This window comes from Rhinoderma darwinii, chromosome 13 (assembly GCF_050947455.1).
Source record: "Rhinoderma darwinii isolate aRhiDar2 chromosome 13, aRhiDar2.hap1, whole genome shotgun sequence".
Lineage (NCBI taxonomy): Eukaryota > Metazoa > Chordata > Amphibia > Anura > Rhinodermatidae > Rhinoderma > Rhinoderma darwinii.
The window spans coordinates 23,467,676-23,481,560 of NC_134699.1; the positions used below are offsets into that span (position 1 = coordinate 23,467,676).

General features: G+C 41.9%; 39 non-coding genes across 39 annotated transcripts; all 39 read left to right on the forward strand.

Annotated features, from left to right (window-relative positions):
• Positions 1-91: 91 nt before the first annotated feature.
• Positions 92-163, forward strand: TRNAC-GCA (transfer RNA cysteine (anticodon GCA)). Its single transcript has one exon. It is a non-coding gene; the product is annotated as a tRNA-Cys (tRNA).
• Positions 164-438: 275 nt separating this feature from the next.
• TRNAC-GCA (transfer RNA cysteine (anticodon GCA)) lies at positions 439-510 on the forward strand. Its single transcript has one exon. It is a non-coding gene; the product is annotated as a tRNA-Cys (tRNA).
• A 279-nt stretch (positions 511-789) lies between these two features.
• Positions 790-861, forward strand: TRNAC-GCA (transfer RNA cysteine (anticodon GCA)). Its single transcript has one exon. It is a non-coding gene; the product is annotated as a tRNA-Cys (tRNA).
• A 275-nt stretch (positions 862-1,136) lies between these two features.
• Positions 1,137-1,208, forward strand: TRNAC-GCA (transfer RNA cysteine (anticodon GCA)). The gene has a single exon. It is a non-coding gene; the product is annotated as a tRNA-Cys (tRNA).
• A 279-nt stretch (positions 1,209-1,487) lies between these two features.
• Positions 1,488-1,559, forward strand: TRNAC-GCA (transfer RNA cysteine (anticodon GCA)). The gene has a single exon. It is a non-coding gene; the product is annotated as a tRNA-Cys (tRNA).
• A 275-nt stretch (positions 1,560-1,834) lies between these two features.
• On the forward strand, positions 1,835-1,906 carry TRNAC-GCA (transfer RNA cysteine (anticodon GCA)). The gene has a single exon. It is a non-coding gene; the product is annotated as a tRNA-Cys (tRNA).
• Positions 1,907-2,183: 277 nt separating this feature from the next.
• Positions 2,184-2,255, forward strand: TRNAC-GCA (transfer RNA cysteine (anticodon GCA)). Its single transcript has one exon. It is a non-coding gene; the product is annotated as a tRNA-Cys (tRNA).
• Positions 2,256-2,531: 276 nt separating this feature from the next.
• Positions 2,532-2,603, forward strand: TRNAC-GCA (transfer RNA cysteine (anticodon GCA)). Its single transcript has one exon. It is a non-coding gene; the product is annotated as a tRNA-Cys (tRNA).
• A 279-nt stretch (positions 2,604-2,882) lies between these two features.
• Positions 2,883-2,954, forward strand: TRNAC-GCA (transfer RNA cysteine (anticodon GCA)). The gene has a single exon. It is a non-coding gene; the product is annotated as a tRNA-Cys (tRNA).
• A 271-nt stretch (positions 2,955-3,225) lies between these two features.
• Positions 3,226-3,297, forward strand: TRNAC-GCA (transfer RNA cysteine (anticodon GCA)). Its single transcript has one exon. It is a non-coding gene; the product is annotated as a tRNA-Cys (tRNA).
• A 275-nt stretch (positions 3,298-3,572) lies between these two features.
• TRNAC-GCA (transfer RNA cysteine (anticodon GCA)) lies at positions 3,573-3,644 on the forward strand. Its single transcript has one exon. It is a non-coding gene; the product is annotated as a tRNA-Cys (tRNA).
• A 279-nt stretch (positions 3,645-3,923) lies between these two features.
• Positions 3,924-3,995, forward strand: TRNAC-GCA (transfer RNA cysteine (anticodon GCA)). Its single transcript has one exon. It is a non-coding gene; the product is annotated as a tRNA-Cys (tRNA).
• A 271-nt stretch (positions 3,996-4,266) lies between these two features.
• Positions 4,267-4,338, forward strand: TRNAC-GCA (transfer RNA cysteine (anticodon GCA)). The gene has a single exon. It is a non-coding gene; the product is annotated as a tRNA-Cys (tRNA).
• Positions 4,339-4,613: 275 nt separating this feature from the next.
• TRNAC-GCA (transfer RNA cysteine (anticodon GCA)) lies at positions 4,614-4,685 on the forward strand. Its single transcript has one exon. It is a non-coding gene; the product is annotated as a tRNA-Cys (tRNA).
• Positions 4,686-4,964: 279 nt separating this feature from the next.
• Positions 4,965-5,036, forward strand: TRNAC-GCA (transfer RNA cysteine (anticodon GCA)). The gene has a single exon. It is a non-coding gene; the product is annotated as a tRNA-Cys (tRNA).
• A 275-nt stretch (positions 5,037-5,311) lies between these two features.
• TRNAC-GCA (transfer RNA cysteine (anticodon GCA)) lies at positions 5,312-5,383 on the forward strand. Its single transcript has one exon. It is a non-coding gene; the product is annotated as a tRNA-Cys (tRNA).
• A 279-nt stretch (positions 5,384-5,662) lies between these two features.
• On the forward strand, positions 5,663-5,734 carry TRNAC-GCA (transfer RNA cysteine (anticodon GCA)). The gene has a single exon. It is a non-coding gene; the product is annotated as a tRNA-Cys (tRNA).
• A 280-nt stretch (positions 5,735-6,014) lies between these two features.
• On the forward strand, positions 6,015-6,086 carry TRNAC-GCA (transfer RNA cysteine (anticodon GCA)). Its single transcript has one exon. It is a non-coding gene; the product is annotated as a tRNA-Cys (tRNA).
• Positions 6,087-6,361: 275 nt separating this feature from the next.
• Positions 6,362-6,433, forward strand: TRNAC-GCA (transfer RNA cysteine (anticodon GCA)). Its single transcript has one exon. It is a non-coding gene; the product is annotated as a tRNA-Cys (tRNA).
• A 279-nt stretch (positions 6,434-6,712) lies between these two features.
• Positions 6,713-6,784, forward strand: TRNAC-GCA (transfer RNA cysteine (anticodon GCA)). The gene has a single exon. It is a non-coding gene; the product is annotated as a tRNA-Cys (tRNA).
• Positions 6,785-7,059: 275 nt separating this feature from the next.
• Positions 7,060-7,131, forward strand: TRNAC-GCA (transfer RNA cysteine (anticodon GCA)). Its single transcript has one exon. It is a non-coding gene; the product is annotated as a tRNA-Cys (tRNA).
• A 277-nt stretch (positions 7,132-7,408) lies between these two features.
• Positions 7,409-7,480, forward strand: TRNAC-GCA (transfer RNA cysteine (anticodon GCA)). Its single transcript has one exon. It is a non-coding gene; the product is annotated as a tRNA-Cys (tRNA).
• A 276-nt stretch (positions 7,481-7,756) lies between these two features.
• On the forward strand, positions 7,757-7,828 carry TRNAC-GCA (transfer RNA cysteine (anticodon GCA)). Its single transcript has one exon. It is a non-coding gene; the product is annotated as a tRNA-Cys (tRNA).
• A 279-nt stretch (positions 7,829-8,107) lies between these two features.
• Positions 8,108-8,179, forward strand: TRNAC-GCA (transfer RNA cysteine (anticodon GCA)). The gene has a single exon. It is a non-coding gene; the product is annotated as a tRNA-Cys (tRNA).
• A 280-nt stretch (positions 8,180-8,459) lies between these two features.
• Positions 8,460-8,531, forward strand: TRNAC-GCA (transfer RNA cysteine (anticodon GCA)). Its single transcript has one exon. It is a non-coding gene; the product is annotated as a tRNA-Cys (tRNA).
• Positions 8,532-8,806: 275 nt separating this feature from the next.
• On the forward strand, positions 8,807-8,878 carry TRNAC-GCA (transfer RNA cysteine (anticodon GCA)). The gene has a single exon. It is a non-coding gene; the product is annotated as a tRNA-Cys (tRNA).
• A 279-nt stretch (positions 8,879-9,157) lies between these two features.
• On the forward strand, positions 9,158-9,229 carry TRNAC-GCA (transfer RNA cysteine (anticodon GCA)). Its single transcript has one exon. It is a non-coding gene; the product is annotated as a tRNA-Cys (tRNA).
• A 275-nt stretch (positions 9,230-9,504) lies between these two features.
• On the forward strand, positions 9,505-9,576 carry TRNAC-GCA (transfer RNA cysteine (anticodon GCA)). Its single transcript has one exon. It is a non-coding gene; the product is annotated as a tRNA-Cys (tRNA).
• Positions 9,577-9,853: 277 nt separating this feature from the next.
• Positions 9,854-9,925, forward strand: TRNAC-GCA (transfer RNA cysteine (anticodon GCA)). The gene has a single exon. It is a non-coding gene; the product is annotated as a tRNA-Cys (tRNA).
• Positions 9,926-10,201: 276 nt separating this feature from the next.
• Positions 10,202-10,273, forward strand: TRNAC-GCA (transfer RNA cysteine (anticodon GCA)). The gene has a single exon. It is a non-coding gene; the product is annotated as a tRNA-Cys (tRNA).
• Positions 10,274-10,548: 275 nt separating this feature from the next.
• Positions 10,549-10,620, forward strand: TRNAC-GCA (transfer RNA cysteine (anticodon GCA)). Its single transcript has one exon. It is a non-coding gene; the product is annotated as a tRNA-Cys (tRNA).
• Positions 10,621-10,896: 276 nt separating this feature from the next.
• TRNAC-GCA (transfer RNA cysteine (anticodon GCA)) lies at positions 10,897-10,968 on the forward strand. Its single transcript has one exon. It is a non-coding gene; the product is annotated as a tRNA-Cys (tRNA).
• A 276-nt stretch (positions 10,969-11,244) lies between these two features.
• On the forward strand, positions 11,245-11,316 carry TRNAC-GCA (transfer RNA cysteine (anticodon GCA)). Its single transcript has one exon. It is a non-coding gene; the product is annotated as a tRNA-Cys (tRNA).
• A 275-nt stretch (positions 11,317-11,591) lies between these two features.
• TRNAC-GCA (transfer RNA cysteine (anticodon GCA)) lies at positions 11,592-11,663 on the forward strand. Its single transcript has one exon. It is a non-coding gene; the product is annotated as a tRNA-Cys (tRNA).
• A 274-nt stretch (positions 11,664-11,937) lies between these two features.
• Positions 11,938-12,009, forward strand: TRNAC-GCA (transfer RNA cysteine (anticodon GCA)). Its single transcript has one exon. It is a non-coding gene; the product is annotated as a tRNA-Cys (tRNA).
• Positions 12,010-12,284: 275 nt separating this feature from the next.
• Positions 12,285-12,356, forward strand: TRNAC-GCA (transfer RNA cysteine (anticodon GCA)). The gene has a single exon. It is a non-coding gene; the product is annotated as a tRNA-Cys (tRNA).
• Positions 12,357-12,631: 275 nt separating this feature from the next.
• TRNAC-GCA (transfer RNA cysteine (anticodon GCA)) lies at positions 12,632-12,703 on the forward strand. Its single transcript has one exon. It is a non-coding gene; the product is annotated as a tRNA-Cys (tRNA).
• Positions 12,704-12,978: 275 nt separating this feature from the next.
• On the forward strand, positions 12,979-13,050 carry TRNAC-GCA (transfer RNA cysteine (anticodon GCA)). The gene has a single exon. It is a non-coding gene; the product is annotated as a tRNA-Cys (tRNA).
• Positions 13,051-13,327: 277 nt separating this feature from the next.
• TRNAC-GCA (transfer RNA cysteine (anticodon GCA)) lies at positions 13,328-13,399 on the forward strand. Its single transcript has one exon. It is a non-coding gene; the product is annotated as a tRNA-Cys (tRNA).
• Positions 13,400-13,885: the final 486 nt, after the last annotated feature.

Below are 13,885 nucleotides of genomic sequence, written 5' to 3' on the forward strand. Positions count from 1 at the left end.
GGGAGGGCATGCTTTTGAAACGTATTGGTCCCATGTCCAAAAAGTTGTCTTAGGAAAAAAAAAAAAACTTCACTTAACAGTATAAAGCAAAGGGGGCATAGCTCAGTGGTAGAGCATTTGACTGCAGATCGAGAGGTCCCTGGTTCAAACCCGGGTGCCCCCTTTGATGTCTCAGTGTTTTTCTACGTCTCAAGGATTTAGTGATAATGCCATAGTGGAGAGCTGCTCTGGTGGTTTTATTCCATGGGTATCTATTTATTTGAATCCACACTATATAATATTTAATTTCCCAGCAAGCAGCTTCCCCTTCTGCATGTGCTAACAGCTAAATATTTCAGCAGCCAGCCTGGGAGGGCATGCTTTTGAAACGTATTGCTTCCATTTCCAAAAAGTTTTCTTAGGAAAAAAAAAAAACTTCTCTTAACAGTATAAAGCACAGGGGGCATAGCTCAGTGGTAGAGCATTCGACTGCAGATCGAGAGGTCCTTGGTTCAAACCCGGGTGCCCCCTTTGATGTCTCAGTTTTTTTTCTACGTCTCAAGGATTTAGTGATAATGCCATAGTGGAGAGCTGCTCTGGTGGTTTTATTACATCATGGGTATCTATTTATTTGAATGGACACTATATAATATTTAATTTCCCAAGCAGCAGCTTCCCCTTCTGCATGTGCTAACAGCTAAATATTTCAGCAGCCAGCCTGGGAGGGCATGCTTTTGAAACGTATTGGTTCCATTTCCAAAAAGCTTTCTTAGGAAAAAAAAATAACTTCTCTTAACAGTATAAAGCAAAGGGGGCATAGCTCAGTGGTAGAGCATTTGACTGCAGATCGAGAGGTCCCTGGTTCAAACCCGGGTGCCCCCTTTGATGTCTCAGTGTTTTTCTACGTCTCAAGGATTTAGTGATAATGCCATAGTGGAGAGCTGCTCTGGTGGTTTTATTCCATGGGTATCTATTTATTTGAATCCACACTATATAATATTTAATTTCCCAGCAAGCAGCTTCCCCTTCTGCATGTGCTAACAGCTAAATATTTCAGCAGCCAGCCTGGGAGGGCATGCTTTTGAAACGTATTGCTTCCATTTCCAAAAAGTTTTCTTAGGAAAAAAACAAAACTTCTCTTAACAGTATAAAGCACAGGGGGCAAAGCTCAGTGGTAGAGCATTCGACTGCAGATCGAGAGGTCCTTGGTTCAAACCCGGGTGCCCCCTTTGATGTCTCAGTTTTTTTTCTACGTCTCAAGGATTTAGTGATAATGCCATAGTGGAGAGCTGCTCTGGTGGTTTTATTACATCATGGGTATCTATTTATTTGAATGGACACTATATAATATTTAATTTCCCAAGCAGCAGCTTCCCCTTCTGCATGTGCTAACAGCTAAATATTTCAGCAGCCAGCCTGGGAGGGCATGCTTTTGAAACGTATTGGTTCCATTTCCAAAAAGCTTTCTTAGGAAAAAAAAATAACTTCTCTTAACAGTATAAAGCAAAGGGGGCATAGCTCAGTGGTAGAGCATTCGACTGCAGATCGAGAGGTCCCTGGTTCAAACCCGGGTGCCCCCTTTGATGTCTCAGTGTTTTTCTACGTCTCAAGGATTTAGTGATAATGCCATAGTGGAGAGCTGCTCTGGTGGTTTTATTCCATGGGTATCTATTTATTTGAATCCACACTATATAATATTTAATTTCCCAGCAAGCAGCTTCCCCTTCTGCATGTGCTAACAGCTAAATATTTCAGCAGCCAGCCTGGGAGGGCATGCTTTTGAAACGTATTGCTTCCATTTCCAAAAAGTTTTCTTAGGAAAAAAAAAAAACTTCTCTTAACAGTATAAAGCAAAGGGGGCATAGCTCAGTGGTAGAGCATTCGACTGCAGATCGAGAGGTCCCTGGTTCAAACCCGGGTGCCCCCTTTGATGTCTCAGTGTTTTTCTACGTCTCAAGGATTTAGTGATAATGCCATAGTGGAGAGCTGCTCTGGTGGTTTTATTCCATGGGTATCTATTTATTTGAATCCACACTATATAATATTTAATTTCCCAGCAAGCAGCTTCCCCTTCTGCATGTGCTAACAGCTAAATATTTCAGCAGCCAGCCTGGGAGGGCATGCTTTTGAAACGTATTGGTCCCATGTCCAAAAAGTTGTCTTAGGAAAAAAAAAAAAAACTTCACTTAACAGTATAAAGCAAAGGGGGCATAGCTCAGTGGTAGAGCATTCGACTGCAGATTGAGAGGTCCCTGGTTCAAACCCGGGTGCCCCCTTTGATGTCTCAGTGTTTTTCTACGTCTCAAGGATTTAGTGATAATGCCATAGTGGAGAGCTGCTCTGGTGGTTTTATTCCATGGGTATCTATTTATTTGAATCCACACTATATAATATTTAATTTCCCAGCCAGCAGCTTCCCCTTCTGCATGTGCTAACAGCTAAATATTTCAGCAGCCAGCCTGGGAGGGCATGCTTTTGAAACGTATTGGTCCCATGTCCAAAAAGTTGTCTTAGGAAAAAAAAAAAAACTTCTCTTAACAGTATAAAGCAAAGGGGGCATAGCTCAGTGGTAGAGCATTTGACTGCAGATCGAGAGGTCCTTGGTTCAAACCCGGGTGCCCCCTTTGATGTCTCAGTTTTTTTTCTACGTCTCAAGGATTTAGTGATAATGCCATAGTGGAGAGCTGCTCTGGTGGTTTTATTACATCATGGGTATCTATTTATTTGAATGGACACTATATAATATTTAATTTCCCAAGCAGCAGCTTCCCCTTCTGCATGTGCTAACAGCTAAATATTTCAGCAGCCAGCCTGGGAGGGCATGCTTTTGAAACGTATTGGTTCCATTTCCAAAAAGCTTTCTTAGGAAAAAAAAATAACTTCTCTTAACAGTATAAAGCAAAGGGGGCATAGCTCAGTGGTAGAGCATTCGACTGCAGATCGAGAGGTCCCTGGTTCAAACCCGGGTGCCCCCTTTGATGTCTCAGTGTTTTTCTACGTCTCAAGGATTTAGTGATAATGCCATAGTGGAGAGCTGCTCTGGTGGTTTTATTCCATGGGTATTTATTTGAATCCACACTATATAATATTTAATTTCCCAGCAAGCAGCTTCCCCTTCTGCATGTGCTAACAGCTAAATATTTCAGCAGCCAGCCTGGGAGGGCATGCTTTTGAAACGTATTGCTTCCATTTCCAAAAAGTTTTCTTAGGAAAAAAAAAAAACTTCTCTTAACAGTATAAAGCAAAGGGGGCATAGCTCAGTGGTAGAGCATTCGACTGCAGATCGAGAGGTCCCTGGTTCAAACCCGGGTGCCCCCTTTGATGTCTCAGTGTTTTTCTACGTCTCAAGGATTTAGTGATAATGCCATAGTGGAGAGCTGCTCTGGTGGTTTTATTCCATGGGTATCTATTTATTTGAATCCACACTATATAATATTTAATTTCCCAGCAAGCAGCTTCCCCTTCTGCATGTGCTAACAGCTAAATATTTCAGCAGCCAGCCTGGGAGGGCATGCTTTTGAAACGTATTGCTTCCATTTCCAAAAAGTTTTCTTAGGAAAAAAAAAAAACATCTCTTAACAGTATAAAGCAAAGGGGGCATAGCTCAGTGGTAGAGCATTTGACTGCAGATCGAGAGGTCCCTGGTTCAAACCCGGGTGCCCCCTTTGATGTCTCAGTGTTTTTCTACGTCTCAAGGATTTAGTGATAATGCCATAGTGGAGAGCTGCTCTGGTGGTTTTATTACATCATGGGTATCTATTTATTTGAATGGACACTATATAATATTTAATTTCCCAAGCAGCAGCTTCCCCTTCTGCATGTGCTAACAGCTAAATATTTCAGCAGCCAGCCTGGGAGGGCATGCTTTTGAAACGTATTGGTCCCATGTCCAAAAAGTTGTCTTAGGAAAAAAAAAAAAACTTCACTTAACAGTATAAAGCAAAGGGGGCATAGCTCAGTGGTAGAGCATTTGACTGCAGATCGAGAGGTCCCTGGTTCAAACCCGGGTGCCCCCTTTGATGTCTCAGTGTTTTTCTACGTCTCAAGGATTTAGTGATAATGCCATAGTGGAGAGCTGCTCTGGTGGTTTTATTCCATGGGTATTTATTTGAATCCACACTATATAATATTTAATTTCCCAGCAAGCAGCTTCCCCTTCTGCATGTGCTAACAGCTAAATATTTCAGCAGCCAGCCTGGGAGGGCATGCTTTTGAAACGTATTGCTTCCATTTCCAAAAAGTTTTCTTAGGAAAAAAAAAAAACTTCTCTTAACAGTATAAAGCAAAGGGGGCATAGCTCAGTGGTAGAGCATTCGACTGCAGATCGAGAGGTCCCTGGTTCAAACCCGGGTGCCCCCTTTGATGTCTCAGTGTTTTTCTACGTCTCAAGGATTTAGTGATAATGCCATAGTGGAGAGCTGCTCTGGTGGTTTTATTCCATGGGTATCTATTTATTTGAATCCACACTATATAATATTTAATTTCCCAGCAAGCAGCTTCCCCTTCTGCATGTGCTAACAGCTAAATATTTCAGCAGCCAGCCTGGGAGGGCATGCTTTTGAAACGTATTGCTTCCATTTCCAAAAAGTTTTCTTAGGAAAAAAAAAAAACATCTCTTAACAGTATAAAGCAAAGGGGGCATAGCTCAGTGGTAGAGCATTTGACTGCAGATCGAGAGGTCCCTGGTTCAAACCCGGGTGCCCCCTTTGATGTCTCAGTGTTTTTCTACGTCTCAAGGATTTAGTGATAATGCCATAGTGGAGAGCTGCTCTGGTGGTTTTATTACATCATGGGTATCTATTTATTTGAATGGACACTATATAATATTTAATTTCCCAAGCAGCAGCTTCCCCTTCTGCATGTGCTAACAGCTAAATATTTCAGCAGCCAGCCTGGGAGGGCATGCTTTTGAAACGTATTGGTCCCATGTCCAAAAAGTTGTCTTAGGAAAAAAAAAAAAACTTCACTTAACAGTATAAAGCAAAGGGGGCATAGCTCAGTGGTAGAGCATTTGACTGCAGATCGAGAGGTCCCTGGTTCAAACCCGGGTGCCCCCTTTGATGTCTCAGTGTTTTTCTACGTCTCAAGGATTTAGTGATAATGCCATAGTGGAGAGCTGCTCTGGTGGTTTTATTCCATGGGTATCTATTTATTTGAATCCACACTATATAATATTTAATTTCCCAGCAAGCAGCTTCCCCTTCTGCATGTGCTAACAGCTAAATATTTCAGCAGCCAGCCTGGGAGGGCATGCTTTTGAAACGTATTGCTTCCATTTCCAAAAAGTTTTCTTAGGAAAAAAAAAAAACTTCTCTTAACAGTATAAAGCACAGGGGGCATAGCTCAGTGGTAGAGCATTCGACTGCAGATCGAGAGGTCCTTGGTTCAAACCCGGGTGCCCCCTTTGATGTCTCAGTTTTTTTTCTACGTCTCAAGGATTTAGTGATAATGCCATAGTGGAGAGCTGCTCTGGTGGTTTTATTACATCATGGGTATCTATTTATTTGAATGGACACTATATAATATTTAATTTCCCAAGCAGCAGCTTCCCCTTCTGCATGTGCTAACAGCTAAATATTTCAGCAGCCAGCCTGGGAGGGCATGCTTTTGAAACGTATTGGTTCCATTTCCAAAAAGCTTTCTTAGGAAAAAAAAATAACTTCTCTTAACAGTATAAAGCAAAGGGGGCATAGCTCAGTGGTAGAGCATTCGACTGCAGATCGAGAGGTCCCTGGTTCAAACCCGGGTGCCCCCTTTGATGTCTCAGTGTTTTTCTACGTCTCAAGGATTTAGTGATAATGCCATAGTGGAGAGCTGCTCTGGTGGTTTTATTACATCATGGGTATCTATTTATTTGAATGGACACTATATAATATTTAATTTCCCAAGCAGCAGCTTCCCCTTCTGCATGTGCTAACAGCTAAATATTTCAGCAGCCAGCCTGGGAGGGCATGCTTTTGAAACGTATTGGTCCCATGTCCAAAAAGTTGTCTTAGGAAAAAAAAAAAAAACTTCACTTAACAGTATAAAGCAAAGGGGGCATAGCTCAGTGGTAGAGCATTTGACTGCAGATCGAGAGGTCCCTGGTTCAAACCCGGGTGCCCCCTTTGATGTCTCAGTGTTTTTCTACGTCTCAAGGATTTAGTGATAATGCCATAGTGGAGAGCTGCTCTGGTGGTTTTATTCCATGGGTATCTATTTATTTGAATCCACACTATATAATATTTAATTTCCCAGCAAGCAGCTTCCCCTTCTGCATGTGCTAACAGCTAAATATTTCAGCAGCCAGCCTGGGAGGGCATGCTTTTGAAACGTATTGCTTCCATTTCCAAAAAGTTTTCTTAGGAAAAAAACAAAACTTCTCTTAACAGTATAAAGCACAGGGGGCAAAGCTCAGTGGTAGAGCATTCGACTGCAGATCGAGAGGTCCTTGGTTCAAACCCGGGTGCCCCCTTTGATGTCTCAGTTTTTTTTCTACGTCTCAAGGATTTAGTGATAATGCCATAGTGGAGAGCTGCTCTGGTGGTTTTATTACATCATGGGTATCTATTTATTTGAATGGACACTATATAATATTTAATTTCCCAAGCAGCAGCTTCCCCTTCTGCATGTGCTAACAGCTAAATATTTCAGCAGCCAGCCTGGGAGGGCATGCTTTTGAAACGTATTGGTTCCATTTCCAAAAAGCTTTCTTAGGAAAAAAAAATAACTTCTCTTAACAGTATAAAGCAAAGGGGGCATAGCTCAGTGGTAGAGCATTCGACTGCAGATCGAGAGGTCCCTGGTTCAAACCCGGGTGCCCCCTTTGATGTCTCAGTGTTTTTCTACGTCTCAAGGATTTAGTGATAATGCCATAGTGGAGAGCTGCTCTGGTGGTTTTATTCCATGGGTATCTATTTATTTGAATCCACACTATATAATATTTAATTTCCCAGCAAGCAGCTTCCCCTTCTGCATGTGCTAACAGCTAAATATTTCAGCAGCCAGCCTGGGAGGGCATGCTTTTGAAACGTATTGCTTCCATTTCCAAAAAGTTTTCTTAGGAAAAAAAAAAAACTTCTCTTAACAGTATAAAGCAAAGGGGGCATAGCTCAGTGGTAGAGCATTCGACTGCAGATCGAGAGGTCCCTGGTTCAAACCCGGGTGCCCCCTTTGATGTCTCAGTGTTTTTCTACGTCTCAAGGATTTAGTGATAATGCCATAGTGGAGAGCTGCTCTGGTGGTTTTATTCCATGGGTATCTATTTATTTGAATCCACACTATATAATATTTAATTTCCCAGCAAGCAGCTTCCCCTTCTGCATGTGCTAACAGCTAAATATTTCAGCAGCCAGCCTGGGAGGGCATGCTTTTGAAACGTATTGGTCCCATGTCCAAAAAGTTGTCTTAGGAAAAAAAAAAAAAACTTCACTTAACAGTATAAAGCAAAGGGGGCATAGCTCAGTGGTAGAGCATTCGACTGCAGATTGAGAGGTCCCTGGTTCAAACCCGGGTGCCCCCTTTGATGTCTCAGTGTTTTTCTACGTCTCAAGGATTTAGTGATAATGCCATAGTGGAGAGCTGCTCTGGTGGTTTTATTCCATGGGTATCTATTTATTTGAATCCACACTATATAATATTTAATTTCCCAGCCAGCAGCTTCCCCTTCTGCATGTGCTAACAGCTAAATATTTCAGCAGCCAGCCTGGGAGGGCATGCTTTTGAAACGTATTGGTCCCATGTCCAAAAAGTTGTCTTAGGAAAAAAAAAAAAACTTCTCTTAACAGTATAAAGCAAAGGGGGCATAGCTCAGTGGTAGAGCATTTGACTGCAGATCGAGAGGTCCTTGGTTCAAACCCGGGTGCCCCCTTTGATGTCTCAGTTTTTTTTCTACGTCTCAAGGATTTAGTGATAATGCCATAGTGGAGAGCTGCTCTGGTGGTTTTATTACATCATGGGTATCTATTTATTTGAATGGACACTATATAATATTTAATTTCCCAAGCAGCAGCTTCCCCTTCTGCATGTGCTAACAGCTAAATATTTCAGCAGCCAGCCTGGGAGGGCATGCTTTTGAAACGTATTGGTTCCATTTCCAAAAAGCTTTCTTAGGAAAAAAAAATAACTTCTCTTAACAGTATAAAGCAAAGGGGGCATAGCTCAGTGGTAGAGCATTCGACTGCAGATCGAGAGGTCCCTGGTTCAAACCCGGGTGCCCCCTTTGATGTCTCAGTGTTTTTCTACGTCTCAAGGATTTAGTGATAATGCCATAGTGGAGAGCTGCTCTGGTGGTTTTATTACATCATGGGTATCTATTTATTTGAATGGACACTATATAATATTTAATTTCCCAAGCAGCAGCTTCCCCTTCTGCATGTGCTAACAGCTAAATATTTCAGCAGCCAGCCTGGGAGGGCATGCTTTTGAAACGTATTGGTCCCATGTCCAAAAAGTTGTCTTAGGAAAAAAAAAAAAAACTTCACTTAACAGTATAAAGCAAAGGGGGCATAGCTCAGTGGTAGAGCATTTGACTGCAGATCGAGAGGTCCCTGGTTCAAACCCGGGTGCCCCCTTTGATGTCTCAGTGTTTTTCTACGTCTCAAGGATTTAGTGATAATGCCATAGTGGAGAGCTGCTCTGGTGGTTTTATTCCATGGGTATCTATTTATTTGAATCCACACTATATAATATTTAATTTCCCAGCAAGCAGCTTCCCCTTCTGCATGTGCTAACAGCTAAATATTTCAGCAGCCAGCCTGGGAGGGCATGCTTTTGAAACGTATTGCTTCCATTTCCAAAAAGTTTTCTTAGGAAAAAAAAAAAACTTCTCTTAACAGTATAAAGCACAGGGGGCAAAGCTCAGTGGTAGAGCATTCGACTGCAGATCGAGAGGTCCTTGGTTCAAACCCGGGTGCCCCCTTTGATGTCTCAGTTTTTTTTCTACGTCTCAAGGATTTAGTGATAATGCCATAGTGGAGAGCTGCTCTGGTGGTTTTATTACATCATGGGTATCTATTTATTTGAATGGACACTATATAATATTTAATTTCCCAAGCAGCAGCTTCCCCTTCTGCATGTGCTAACAGCTAAATATTTCAGCAGCCAGCCTGGGAGGGCATGCTTTTGAAACGTATTGGTTCCATTTCCAAAAAGCTTTCTTAGGAAAAAAAAATAACTTCTCTTAACAGTATAAAGCAAAGGGGGCATAGCTCAGTGGTAGAGCATTCGACTGCAGATCGAGAGGTCCCTGGTTCAAACCCGGGTGCCCCCTTTGATGTCTCAGTGTTTTTCTACGTCTCAAGGATTTAGTGATAATGCCATAGTGGAGAGCTGCTCTGGTGGTTTTATTCCATGGGTATCTATTTATTTGAATCCACACTATATAATATTTAATTTCCCAGCAAGCAGCTTCCCCTTCTGCATGTGCTAACAGCTAAATATTTCAGCAGCCAGCCTGGGAGGGCATGCTTTTGAAACGTATTGCTTCCATTTCCAAAAAGTTTTCTTAGGAAAAAAAAAAAACTTCTCTTAACAGTATAAAGCAAAGGGGGCATAGCTCAGTGGTAGAGCATTCGACTGCAGATCGAGAGGTCCCTGGTTCAAACCCGGGTGCCCCCTTTGATGTCTCAGTGTTTTTCTACGTCTCAAGGATTTAGTGATAATGCCATAGTGGAGAGCTGCTCTGGTGGTTTTATTCCATGGGTATCTATTTATTTGAATCCACACTATATAATATTTAATTTCCCAGCAAGCAGCTTCCCCTTCTGCATGTGCTAACAGCTAAATATTTCAGCAGCCAGCCTGGGAGGGCATGCTTTTGAAACGTATTGGTCCCATGTCCAAAAAGTTGTCTTAGGAAAAAAAAAAAAAACTTCACTTAACAGTATAAAGCAAAGGGGGCATAGCTCAGTGGTAGAGCATTCGACTGCAGATTGAGAGGTCCCTGGTTCAAACCCGGGTGCCCCCTTTGATGTCTCAGTGTTTTTCTACGTCTCAAGGATTTAGTGATAATGCCATAGTGGAGAGCTGCTCTGGTGGTTTCATTCCATGGGTATCTATTTATTTGAATCCACACTATATAATATTTAATTTCCCAGCAAGCAGCTTCCCCTTCTGCATGTGCTAACAGCTAAATATTTCAGCAGCCAGCCTGGGAGGGCATGCTTTTGAAACGTATTGGTCCCATGTCCAAAAAGTTGTCTTAGGAAAAAAAAAAAAACTTCACTTAACAGTATAAAGCAAAGGGGGCATAGCTCAGTGGTAGAGCATTCGACTGCAGATTGAGAGGTCCCTGGTTCAAACCCGGGTGCCCCCTTTGATGTCTCAGTGTTTTTCTACGTCTCAAGGATTTAGTGATAATGCCATAGTGGAGAGCTGCTCTGGTGGTTTTATTCCATGGGTATCTATTTATTTGAATCCACACTATATAATATTTAATTTCCCAGCAAGCAGCTTCCCCTTCTGCATGTGCTAACAGCTAAATATTTCAGCAGCCAGCCTGGGAGGGCATGCTTTTGAAACGTATTGCTTCCATTTCCAAAAAGTTTTCTTAGGAAAAAAAAATAACTTCTCTTAACAGTATAAAGCAAAGGGGGCATAGCTCAGTGGTAGAGCATTCGACTGCAGATCGAGAGGTCCTTGGTTCAAACCCGGGTGCCCCCTTTGATGTCTCAGTTTTTTTCTACGTCTCAAGGATTTAGTGATAATGCCATAGTGGAGAGTTGCTCTGGTGGTTTTATTACATGGGTATCTATTTATTTGAATGGACACTATATAATATTTAATTTCCCAGCCAGCAGCTTCCCCTTCTGCATGTGCTAACAGCTAAATATTTCAGCAGCCAGCCTGGGAGGGCATGCTTTTGAAACGTATTGGTCCCATGTCCAAAAAGTTGTCTTAGGAAAAAAAAAAAAACTTCTCTTAACAGTATAAAGCAAAGGGGGCATAGCTCAGTGGTAGAGCATTCGACTGCAGATCGAGAGGTCCTTGGTTCAAACCCGGGTGCCCCCTTTGATGTCTCAGTTTTTTTCTACGTCTCAAGGATTTAGTGATAATGCCATAGTGGAGAGTTGCTCTGGTGGTTTTATTACATGGGTATCTATTTATTTGAATGGACACTATATAATATTTAATTTCCCAGCCAGCAGCTTCCCCTTCTGCATGTGCTAACAGCTAAATATTTCAGCAGCCAGCCTGGGAGGGCATGCTTTTGAAACGTATTGGTCCCATGTCCAAAAAGTTGTCTTAGGAAAAAAAAAAAAACTTCACTTAACAGTATAAAGCAAAGGGGGCATTGCTCAGTGGTAGAGCATTCGACTGCAGATCGAGAGGTCCCTGGTTCAAACCCGGGTGCCCCCTTTGATGTCTCAGTGTTTTTCTACGTCTCAAGGATTTAGTGATAATGCCATAGTGGAGAGCTGCTCTGGTGGTTTTATTCCATGGGTATCTATTTATTTGAATCCACACTATATAATATTTAATTTCCCAGCAAGCAGCTTCCCCTTCTGCATGTGCTAACAGCTAAATATTTCAGCAGCCAGCCTGGGAGGGCATGCTTTTGAAACGTATTGCTTCCATTTCCAAAAAGTTTTCTTAGGAAAAAAAAATAACTTCTCTTAACAGTATAAAGCAAAGGGGGCATAGCTCAGTGGTAGAGCATTCGACTGCAGATCGAGAGGTCCTTGGTTCAAACCCGGGTGCCCCCTTTGATGTCTCATTTTTTTTCTACGTCTCAAGGATTTAGTGATAATGCCATAGTGGAGAGTTGCTCTGGTGGTTTTATTACATGGGTATCTATTTATTTGAATGGACACTATATAATATTTAATTTCCCAGCCAGCAGCTTCCCCTTCTGCATGTGCTAACAGCTAAATATTTCAGCAGCCAGCCTGGGAGGGCATGCTTTTGAAACGTATTGGTCCCATGTCCAAAAAGTTGTCTTAGGAAAAAAAAAAAAACTTCTCAACAGTATAAAGCAAAGGGGGCATAGCTCAGTGGTAGAGCATTTGACTGCAGATCGAGAGGTCCCTGGTTCAAACCCGGGTGCCCCCTTTGATGTCTCAGTGTTTTTCTACGTCTCAAGGATTTAGTGATAATGCCATAGTGGAGAGTTGGTCTGGTGGTTTTATTACATGGGTATCTATTTATTTGAATGGACACTATATAATATTTAATTTCCCAGCCAGCAGCTTCCCCTTCTGCATGTGCTAACAGCTAAATATTTCAGCAGCCAGCCTGGGAGGGCATGCTTTTGAAACGTATTGGTCCCATGTCCAAAAAGTTGTCTTAGGGAAAAAAAAAAAAACTTCTCAACAGTATAAAGCAAAGGGGGCATAGCTCAGTGGTAGAGCATTCGACTGCAGATCGAGAGGTCCCTGGTTCAAACCCGGGTGCCCCTTTTGATGTCTCAGTGTTTTTCTACGTCTCAAGGATTTAGTGATAATGCCATAGTGGAGAGCTGCTCTGGTGGTTTTATTCCATGGGTATCTATTTATTTGAATCCACACTATATAATATTTAATTTCCCAGCAAGCAGCTTCCCCTTCTGCATGTGCTAACAGCTAAATATTTCAGCAGCCAGCCTGGGAGGGCATGCTTTTGAAACGTATTGCTTCCATTTCCAAAAAGTTTTCTTAGGAAAAAAAAATAACTTCTCTTAACAGTATAAAGCAAAGGGGGCATAGCTCAGTGGTAGAGCATTCGACTGCAGATCGAGAGGTCCTTGGTTCAAACCCGGGTGCCCCCTTTGATGTCTCAGTTTTTTTCTACGTCTCAAGGATTTAGTGATAATGCCATAGTGGAGAGTTGCTCTGGTGGTTTTATTACATGGGTATCTATTTATTTGGATGGACACTATATAATATTTAATTTCCCAGCCAGCAGCTTCCCCTTCTGCATGTGCTAACAGCTAAATATTTCAGCAGCCAGCCTGGGAGGGCATGCTTTTGAAACGTATTGGTTCCATTTCCAAAAAGCTTTCTTAGGAAAAAAAAATAACTTCTCTTAACAGTATAAAGCAAAGGGGGCATATCTCAGTGGTAGAGCATTCGACTGCAGATCGAGAGGTCCCTGGTTCAAACCCGGGTGCCCCCTTTGATGTCTCAGTGTTTTTCTACGTCTCAAGGATTTAGTGATAATGCCATAGTGGAGAGCTGCTCTGGTGGTTTTATTCCCTGGGTATCTATTTATTTGAATGGACACTATATAATATTTAATTTCCCAAGCAGCAGCTTCCCCTTCTGCATGTGCTAACAGCTAAATATTTCAGCAGCCAGCCTGGGAGGGCATGCTTTTGAAACGTATTGGTCCCATGTCCAAAAAGTTGTCTTAGGAAAAAAACAAAAAACTTCACTTAACAGTATAAAGCAAAGAGGGCATAGCTCAGTGGTAGAGCATTCGACTGCAGATCGAGAGGTCTCTGGTTCAAACCCGGGTGCCCCCTTTGATGTCTCAGTGTTTTTCTACGTCTCAAGGATTTAGTGATAATGCCATAGTGGAGAGCTGCCCTGGTGGTTTTATTCCATGGGTATCTATTTATTTGAATCCACACTATATAATATTTAATTTCCCAGCAAGCAGCTTCCCCTTCTGCATGTGCTAACAGCTAAATATTTCAGCAGCCAGCCTGGGAGGGCATGCTTTTGAAACGTATTGCTTCCATTTCTAAAAAGTTTTCTTAGGAAAAAAAAAAAACTTCTCTTAAAGGGAATGTGTTGCCAGAAAAACATGTTTTTTTTTTAAAAATTAAACATTTAGTGTGTGGGTGATTAAACATTGTTCAAATTTTTTTTCTTTTTTTGCACGAGTCCATGTAATATTATAAATTATTTCTAATTTATAATACTACCCATTTTTGGTCACTAGATGGAGCTGTTCCCAAAATTGCAGCATTGCAACATTGGGTTAAAAGCCCTCGCTCTAGTGAGCT